Consider the following 10,438-nt stretch of genomic DNA (forward strand, 5'->3'; position numbering starts at 1 on the left):
TAACTACCGAAGAAACCCCAGAAATTGATTCACACATTATCAAATTAGTCAAAACCTTCTGTCAATTTCAAGGACTTCTGAATGATGATGCGAACTCTGACCTAAGTAAGCTCATCAGTCTGGTAACTCTTATAAGCAAGGGATAACTGATTCAAATATTTTAAAACTCCATCTTTTTCAATACTCTTTATCTGCACACGCTTTATTATGGTTTGATGGACTCGATTCCAACTCAATCCATTTATGGGAAGAATTAGCAACAAAGTTCCTGGTAAAGTTCTATCCATCTTCTCTTCAAACCAGTCTAAAGAATGAAATCGCTAATTTACGCCAACGAAATGACGAACTATTAAGCTCAGCATGGGAAAGATTTAAGGAGATGCTTAGGAGATGTCCAAATCATTCAATAGGTCAACCGGATCTACTTTGCACATTTTAAAATTGGTTGACCCAAAACGATAGATCCACTCTCGACATGGCTTCACAAGGAAACTTCATGCTACGCACAACAATAAAAGCATGGGATCTCCTAGAAACGATTGCGATACGGGAGGAAGACTAGAGTAATGAAGCTGTTAAGACAGATATTTCTACACAAGCTTTAAAGATGCTAGAATCAAGGTTAGAAGATCTTAATCTTACACTTCAGAACTTTTCAATTCCTGCTAAAATAAACACCGATGCTACCAGAACCAGTCTAAGGTATCCTTACCCTAAATGGGCATATAAACAACAAAATAGAGCAGATTTCAAAATAATATTTCCAGTACACAAACCCTCTGTAAACTCTCATAGAGTCTTAGCTGATTTTATGACGAAACAACAAAGTATAAATCTTCAAGTCATAGAATGTCAAAATAAGTTTGATAATCTAATCTCCACTTTTGAAAAACTAATAGAAAGTTTTCAACTTACTGTACAACAATTATCAGCTAAACTCGAGACGGAATACAAAGAGTTTGATGTCCTAGTTTTAACTAGGAGAGGGAAAGAAACAAAAGTAGATAATCCCACAAATATAGAGGAACACCTTACTCAAAACTTTTCCGAAACAGAACCTATAACGCTTAATTAGCCTATAAATCCCCTGGATTCTGTTAACCCTGTCACCCCCAAGATTATTCGAAGAGCTCGAATACCTTTCCCGGGTAGACTATGGAAGGAAAGGCAGGAAACTCAATTTGCTAGATACTGGGATATAATTAAAAACCTCCACTTGAATATACATTTAGTAGATGCATTAGTCGAACTGCCAAATTGTGCTAAATTTTTCAAAGAAGTACTTTCGAATAAAGAACGATTAAGAGAGATAATTAGCTTACCCTTAAGTGAGGAGTGTTCGTTAGTTCTACAACATGGAATTTCCCCCAAGTTAGGAGATACAGGAAAATTCACTGTACCTTGCTACTTGCAAGATGTCCAAATCAGTAATGCTTTGGCAGATCTGGGAGCCAGAGTGAACCTAATGCCTTACTCCCTCTTTAAGAAGCTATGACTTAATGAATCAAGGCCTATGCGAATGACTATTCAACTCTCGGATAGATCAGTAAAAATCCCTCAAGGAATTTCTAAGGATATCCTAGTAAGAGTGGATAAGTTCGCATTCCCCGTTGATTTCGTAATCATGGATATTGAAGAAGATACGAAAGTTCCGCTCATCCTTGGTAGACCGTTCTTAAACACCGCCAAGGTTATGATCGATGTACATGGTAAAGAAGAAGTTACGTTCAATGTCGAACAACTTATGAGCCAACCTAGGAAAGAAGATGTTAGTCTCACCGATTCTCTTCAAGAACTCATTGATGAACATCTGGAGGAATCCATGGCGGTATGCAGTCAAGATCAGATTTTTAAGGAATTATTCCCCAAACCATACAAGGAAAATCTCGACACATGCTTGACCATATGAAATGGTCAACCACAATCTCTCACCACCTCAAGTAATTCTACGGGCATGACTATAGCACCATTAGGAGAAGGATTCCCATTACTTCTATTAAGGAGAAGACTGAATGAAGAAACGGATTTCATTCAGTTAAATCAGGAACCACAGCAAATGAAAGACTGTGAGGAGACTCCTGAGCCGTCATACGAAACAAAGGAAGAAGTTTCGGAAGACGAAGCATTACGAAGGACAATTTCAAGAATAAAAGAACAGATAGCTTCAGTTACCGCTCTCCAAGAACCTGGAGAATCTGAGTACCAAGAAGGGTATGCTCTGTTAGATAGAGAGGAAATCACCAAGATGAAATCATCTATCGAGGAACCGCCTAAATTAAAACTCAAGGAATTACCTGAGCACCTGGAATATGCATTCTTTGAAGGAGATTCGCAATTACCGGTCATCATCTCTATGGAACTTACACCTAAGGAAAAGGCTGAGTTAATCAAAGTCTTAAATCACACAAGAAAGCGATTGCTTGGAAGATTTCCGATATCAAAGGAATCAGTCCAAATTACTGCAGTCAAAGATATTCATGGAAGATGACTTTAAGCCATCAGTTTAGAGACAACGAAGGGTGAATCCGAAGATTTAAGAGGTCGTCAAGAAAGAAGTATTCAAACTTCTGGACGCCGATCTGATCTATCAAATTTTTGATTCACCATGGGTCAGTCCTGTACAAGTTGTACCAAAGAAAGGAGGGATGACCGTTGTCAAAAATGACAACAATGAACTAATACCAACTTGAGAAATCACCGGTTGGAGGGTTTCCGTAGACTACCATAAATTAAACGATGCAACCCGAAAAGATCATTTCCCACTCCCGTTCATTGATCAAATGTTGGAATGATTACCGGGAAATGAGTTCTATTGTTTCCTCGATGGTTTTTTCGGCTTGTTGGTCCCTTGATTAACAACAGGAGTATTGTAGGGGGGGTGAATACAATTTATTTTAATTAACTAACCAATTAAACACAGTTTATTATTCAATCATGTAATTTAAATAGAGTCAAAGGTAATTTTTCAACTGTTATTCTTTATTGATTAAATCACAAAGAATTACAACTATCCTTGGTGGAATGATAGTTGGTTGATACAGATTTACCTAAGTATAGCTATAAGGACAAACTTAAATCTATTACATGTTTTGGACTCTAAATAACAAAACCCACACCACTAGTTGTTACAATAATGGATACAACAATTTATAGTAGTCCTATTAACCGTGTAATGGTTCTATTGTCCACTAGTACATAGGATGTCTGTACTTGTGGGAACAACTGCATCAGAGAGTGTACTCTCCTCTTTCCTCTTTGGTAGCTATTTGCAGGACATCTCCAATTTGGTTTGGCACCACTATTCGTTTAAACAAATAGAATGTTGTGTTCCCTAGGCATTGACAAAGTATAGCACATGTCTGTACATGCGTTAAACTTCTGCATTCCCACGTGGTCTTGTAAGGTCACTTGTCAGCCGCCGACGCGTGTCCTTTCCTGTTCAACTTTGTCTTTGACTTCTGTTGAATAGTACAATTGATGTAGACCACTCAGGAAACCACCATGCTTGTAATGGAGCATGGCTGTCTTGTGTTGTATGCTGCTTACCAGATTTACTAGTTCTTCTTATGCTGAGTCACTTGATATTCTTGAATTGCTGGGTACTCATCCTGTGATGATTCAAAGAATACACTCTACCTTGTGCTGGTAGACTAGGCAGCATACTGAACAGTTGACACAGCAATATTTACTGTCTATACATAAACAAACTTGTGCTGGCTGCACATAACATTTTAGTGCAAATAAATTACAGTTTTGTCATAATTAAATCCTTAATTATTTTGGGGACTCAATAATCTCCCCCTATTTGATGATGACAAAACTTATGACATTTAGATAAAACACTAAAGCTAGCACCGAGGAACTTAATGAAAGATAGACAGTAAATTTGTCCCTTTTAAGTTTATTTTTGGGATCTTTTGCTGAGTTATCTGTATCTTATAACTTGATATGATTTTGAAGATAAACTCATTTCATTTTCATTACAACAGAGTATATACAGTAATTACAAAACATCATAATGAAAAATGATGTAACAAAAGATACAATTTGAGCACTAGAAGGCAATCTATCTCTAACTTTATCCTTTTCTAGTTCATCACCAGATAGCTCTTCTTATTTCACTTTCCAGGCAGCCCAGGCTTCAGGAAACAAGTAAGGCAACTCAGCAGGGTCATAAACTGGAACATGAGGAGGTAGAATGATGAGATCTCTTCTGTGTGGGCCTTCACCAGTAGATTTCTTTCCTTTAGGCTTTTGAGAAAGTACTTCTTCTACGTTTACTACTGGTGCATTCCCAAATTTTTTTGCTTTGTTGAAGAGCTCTTGAAGTTCAGGCTTCAATATATCTTTAATACCACTTTTAGCCTTACCAATGAAGTATTCCAATATCTCCATCCATTCACTGAATCCGAAGGTTCTCAATTTGGTGTAGTCTACCCTCTCTTGAATGCTATCTTCCCTGCTGATACTGAAAGCTATTTTTGTGCCTCTGTGCACTTTGATGATCTTGCTGGGATTTGATCTCCTGGTCAGTACATCACCATACTTACTCCTATAATAGTGATCAGATAGCTCTATTGTTCGTTCAGTTTCTATAGGAGCAGTAGCAGGTGCTTTCTCAGCAGCTTTCAGTTCATTAAGAGCTTTATCTTGTTCCTTAACAATAGCTTTGGCTAGCTTGAGGGACTCAACCTCTTGCTTTCTATCAGCAGCCAACTTAGCTTCTTCGTCCTGAAGCCTTAGCCTCTCAGCAAATTCGGCATCAGCATCCTCCCTTCTTTGCCTTTCAACTTCTAGACCCAAAAGATAGTCATCGGCAGTAATGTTCAGGGATTTTGCTGTTTCAATCATTTTACTACCCTCAACAGTTCTAAGAGCATCGCGATATTGCTTTAGATCTATACCCAGTTGCTGAGCCTCATGAAATTGAGCTTTCTCTTCATCAGTATGTAGCCTTTGACCACTGTTATTTAGATACACGCCAATTTCAATGCCATAAGTTAAGGCAGTGATGTAGAATGGCTGATCAAGAGGATGATGCAGCAATCTTACTTGGCGTATCCTTTCAGAAATAGCTGCTTATCTTTGCTCAAGCAATTCAGGTACAGTGATCTCTAGCCTGTAAGCCTCTCTTTCATCTGGATTCATCCTTCTTAGATCTGGCTCAACTTAAGCAACTGAGTCATCTCCCTGAGTTGTGTATTTATCATGACATTTTAGGGAAGATGGAGGATACATGATTGATTCTGCTATGCCCGAAGAACTTACTGAGAACTGATTAATACATTCATCCTGTGTTATGTCGAAATAAGTAAGAGTCCTGGGAGAGATAGGTGATTGAACAAACAGATGATCTCCTCTGCCCCAGACTATAAAATTAGCAGGATCAACAGTATCAGTACCTTGTTTAACACCCAGCTCAGCCCCCTTGGCTGGGTCTTCAACACTTGTTTCACCCAGCAGCACACTACTGGCTGGGTCTTCTATCACAGCACTCCTTGCCGTGTCTTCAACACCAGCTGACTGATTAGTATTAGCTGGCACAACTGCCACAGTATCTTCATCAGCTGCCTCAAATATGGGTCCTTTCCTTAGGGGTTAGTTATCCTTAGGAGCATATTTCACCCTTTGTTTGTCGATTGACATGGATTCAGCTGATGGTTCTTGTGTTGATACTGGTTCTTGTGGAGGCAGATAGGGAACAATTGCTAAGTGCTCCCCCTGAGTATCATCGTCATCAAGGTTTATAATTTCTACTGGCTGATGTTATGTAGCTGGCTGAACAGAAGATGCTGGTCGAGAGGAATGGCTGGTTTCTAACATTGCATCTAGCCATTTCATGAATACATCATCTCTCACTCCTCCTGACTCAGTAGAAGCTAAGTAATCTCTCATCTGTTCAGGTGTCATCTTCTTAATTCTGTCTGCTTGCTCAGCATACAACTTTGCTTTCTTTCTATCATATTTGATCATGAACTTAGCATTTCTTTTCAAAGCAGCCCTTTTGTGTTCTTCAATGCTGAGTAGTTCATCATGAATTTCATGCTTTTCAGGATCAAGGGATCGTACATGCTCAATTTTATGTTGTTTCAGAGCAGCATACACCTCAAATTTAGTGTTGAAAGCAGCATCTAATTCCTGCTGTCTCTTCTGATGCCTTTACAGTTTTCTTTTCATTTTACGTTCAATGGTTTGAGAGACAGCAAAAGATTCAGCAACAGCCAATTCAGAAACATCACTAGGCTTACTTCCAGAACCAATATCATCCACAGATATGGCAGACACACTGGATTGAGATTTACTAGTGCCTGGACACCTGCTTCAGTGTGAGCGTTGCTGGGATTAGTGCCAGAACCTTGACCAGTACCATCACCACCATCACCATCACCATCCCTTCTTTGCTGTTTTGGAGCCTTTTCATGCTCGTGCTCCTCCTCAGATTGTTTTCTCTTTTTAGATTTCTTTTTAGACTTCTTCTCCCCTTTTTGTCATCAGCAGGGGCAGAAGCAGGAGCTGAGGAGACTTGTGCATCAAGGTCACTATCAGACTCAGGAACATAATAAGCAAATCTGTTCCATTCAGCATCAGCAGGAGATAGATGGGCACCAGGATCTACGCCATATTGTCTGAGGCAGAGGTTTGAAGATCGAACTTCATTCCTGGCAACACCCATGGCCATTTGTTGGACATCATCCCTAACATCAGCTTGAAGAGCATCCATTCATTGCATTACCTCCACCATTTGTACATAAGCTGAGGCAGGAATCATAGTAGCCATTTGCTATTCCTGCGAATGATAGGTCAGATCATGTTGAGATTGAGAGAAAAGATAAGATAGAGTGAGATTCGATATATAGGAAGAAGACTCGGTATGAGAGAGAATCGGTAAAATTACATTCCACAGCTTCTAGAACTCGGTTACAATACAATGGCTATCTAATTAGGACTACTTAGGTTCCTTATATAGCCCTCTTCTAAGGAACCTTCATTTAAAGCTTAATTCACATTAACACTATACAACTTCGGGGTCCTAACAATCTCTCCCTTAGTGTTAAATGTGAACTTTACAATATAATCCTATTGTGAAATCTTGAGAGGTCCAAACATTAGTTTCCATCGTGAGCCATCTGGTTTTGAAACTTCTACTTGATTTTCTAAAATTTGCTTAGAAGTTTTCCAGACTCCCCATGCTTTCCTTGGATCTCCCTCATGTAATGGATATACATCCATTTCCTTGAAATATCTTCTCTTTCTCTAGCCACGAAGAATCTCAAACTGTCTTGTAAGGATTCGGAGCTTTAAATGATCTCTGATATGCTTTATAAACTCTCCAAGACCCATTTTTGTATCAAAGTCATCAACCTTGCTTTGACGAATTTTAAGATACTTCAGTGCAGCCTTAAGTGTTCAATCTGAATATTTGTTCAGCTCTTCAGTATGAATGAATACCTTTTCCTTTTGAGAATTTACAAATACAAACCCTTCGGGTTCGAATTGCATTTGAAACATCCTCATATCCTTCAGTCCCTCTGTAAATTGATATGGACACGTTATTTGAATCTTTTTCCTATTTGCTTCGAGACCTATTTGAAAATCTTCACGTCTCATCAGTTCAATTGTCTCCATCATGTATCTTTTCACAGCTTCCAAAGCTTGAGCCTTAGCAAAAGGTCGAATGGTGATGATACTGAGGTAGTTGTAGATGTGAATGATGTTAAGCATGTCAAGATTATGAAAATCTACTTCTGTGAACTTGTATTCTTTCTCATCTTCTCTAATAACGTGGAACTGACTGATGACGTCTTTCTTTTCACTTATCTCTACTCCGACTCGAGCAATATTCAACACTTCTGAAATACGATATTTTCTTTGAAGCCACAAATCATCTTCATCTTTGTTGATATGTTTCCTCCACATAAACTCATACCAATTTCTTTCACTTGCTGGAAGCAATCGTGAACCTATATAAGTAAACCTTTTACTCCTTGGTGTATCTTTGATGCGGAAGATCTTGTAAACATTTTCTTCGATGAAAGTGTTTCGTAATGTTATAAAATCATGTTCAACTCCCAATAACAATCTTTGTTCCTGATTCTTAAAGAATATTCCATGGTTGTATTTGAATCTGGAATTTACTGTTTCACTTGATGTAGATGTACCAGAAGTTGAGCTTTCATTAGCATTTGTTGAATGTGAACTCGATGAGGGTGTAGAATTCGATGGATGATCAGTAGGATTTGTTGCATCATCATTTGGAACATCATCATCTTCAATATGATCAAAGATATCATCTTCATTTGGATCAACATAAATATTGTCTTCATCGTCATCAGAAGAATCCATTTCATCATCACTTTCTATTACTGGATCAGGATTCCCTTCATCTACAATCTCTACATCTTCCGAAATTGAAGATACTGAAGATAACTTGCTTAAGATGACAAACCCATCATCATCCGTCTCTTCAAGATAAAAATCACTTAAGTTCAAATCCTCATCTACTGGTCCACTATCAGCCTCTTTATGAACAATTGGAATTATAACTTGTTCAGGCTCCTTATCATCAATTTCATCATGTGCAGAAACTATTTCTGATTCCATCTGAACTTGTTGAGCTTGTGAAGCTGATGAAGACCTCACATCACCACCCTTGGTTGAAATGTACACCGATAGATATTATCCATCTACTCCTATCTCCCCCTCATGGCTATTCTGAGGATCAGAATCGTCATGTTCATCATCACGGTGAGGACTTAAAGGAGAAGAGCAGGAAGTAAGTGGATATAGAACATGAGCACGAAACAATGCTTGAAGCGAAGTGCGTCTAAGAACATCAAGATTGACTCTAGAAAACATACGACTGAAATATTCTTGCTCCAAAGCATCATAGAAATGTTGTAAACGAGAGGGTGATGATGGAAAAGTAACAATGGGAACAGCAGCAGCAGCATTGGATGAAGGTGATGTCAATGGAAGTGTTTGAGTTTCCGTGAGGGCAGGTAAGGATGATTGTGCGGTATTATTCTTATATGTAGGGCTGTACATACTACTAGTCAAATTCGTGATATCCCCTTCTGATGGAGGTTGGGTAACAACCGGAGTTGTCACCGGTGAAGTTTCTTTCGAAGCATCCACCTCCATGACTTTAGTCTCATGGGACTCTAACAGAGTAGCAGAACTACCCATCAGTTTAGCTCTCGCAGAGATATTGCTATCTCCGACTCCTGAAATCATTGATATACCATGAGGTGGCAAATCTCTTTCAGTTAAAGACTCTTCCTCCAGACCCTGAGATTCAGAATTTGGAAGAGAAGTGGTTTGATCCAATGAATCATTTTCATGAATAAAGGGATCAGTCTGCTGGAAGTCTGATAAATATCCCAAAGGATTGTCATGTTGACTCATTTCCATGTGACGCGGCAGATCTCCCTCATCAAGATAAGCCGGACCTCGAGACCCTGTTGTACGTTGAGGCACAGGAGGATTTCCAGCCGATATGCAGGGTGCCTTTTCAAGATTTTTTGGCTCCCCTTCGGCCGTTCTGGACTTCAATGATTGAGTTTCCTCAATCGATTGAGTCAACGCAGACTTTACTGTAGAGGAAGACTTTACTTCCTTAGATGCTGAAGCACCTTGCTTTGTAGGATTTATTATTAAGTCCTGTTTAGATTGGATGGGCTTAGTGGCCTTTGTACCATCTGTGCGTTTAGATCTCTTGCCTACCGAAACTTGCGATTCATTTGGCGTAGGGCTTACTATTATTATTGGATGTGATACGGAGATGGGTGAGGGTGACCTAATTGGCTCTAGGTCATGGTCCAGAGCCATGGTCCGTATCACCAACGGTAGTAGTAACTGTTTGGTGGATGATAGGTGTCGAAGTCCTAGATCTAGTTACTCGTTGGGTTGGCTGAGTCTGAATCATCTCATTAGGGATATATCGAGTTCTCTTAGGAGAATGTTCGGGAGACGATTCAGATGTTGTTGCTGAAGTGTCAGTGTCACTGCTCACTTCAGGTGTTGTGGAAAGGGTTGGTTCAATCCTAGTTGGACTAGGTTCCCTGATCCTCACGGGTTGAGCATGGTGTGCTGCCCTAGATCGTTTAAGGTTCACCCTAAGTGGAGGATTAGCTGGCCCGGGTGGTTGAACTACAGGTTCCTCTACAACCTCTGGGGCTGGAACCGCGGCGGGTTCAACTTGTTCTTGTTGTACCGGGTTCGGAAGAGGTATTCCTACAGCCTTAAAATAAGAACGCATACGAGCGTCTTGGGGTTCAGCTAGTCTCACTAGCCAATTTGGAATCGACACAGTGAATTGATTATCAGATACCATCTGGGTATTCATCTTTAGCTCCCCAAATCGTTTCATCTGTAATCCATGTGTACCTGGTACATATATATTTGCATTTCTGCAAGCATTTATAGCATCATGGATAAA

General features: G+C 39.5%; 1 non-coding gene across 1 annotated transcript; it reads right to left on the minus strand.

Annotated features, from left to right (window-relative positions):
* Window positions 1-301: 301 nt before the first annotated feature.
* On the minus strand, window positions 302-408 carry LOC139887417 (small nucleolar RNA R71). Its single transcript, XR_011773250.1, has one exon. It is a non-coding gene; the product is annotated as a small nucleolar RNA R71 (small nucleolar RNA).
* Between the last annotated feature and the right edge of the window lie 10,030 nt (window positions 409-10,438).

This window comes from Rutidosis leptorrhynchoides, chromosome 1, assembly GCF_046630445.1.
Source record: "Rutidosis leptorrhynchoides isolate AG116_Rl617_1_P2 chromosome 1, CSIRO_AGI_Rlap_v1, whole genome shotgun sequence".
In the NCBI taxonomy this organism is placed as follows: Eukaryota; Viridiplantae; Streptophyta; class Magnoliopsida; order Asterales; family Asteraceae; genus Rutidosis; species Rutidosis leptorrhynchoides.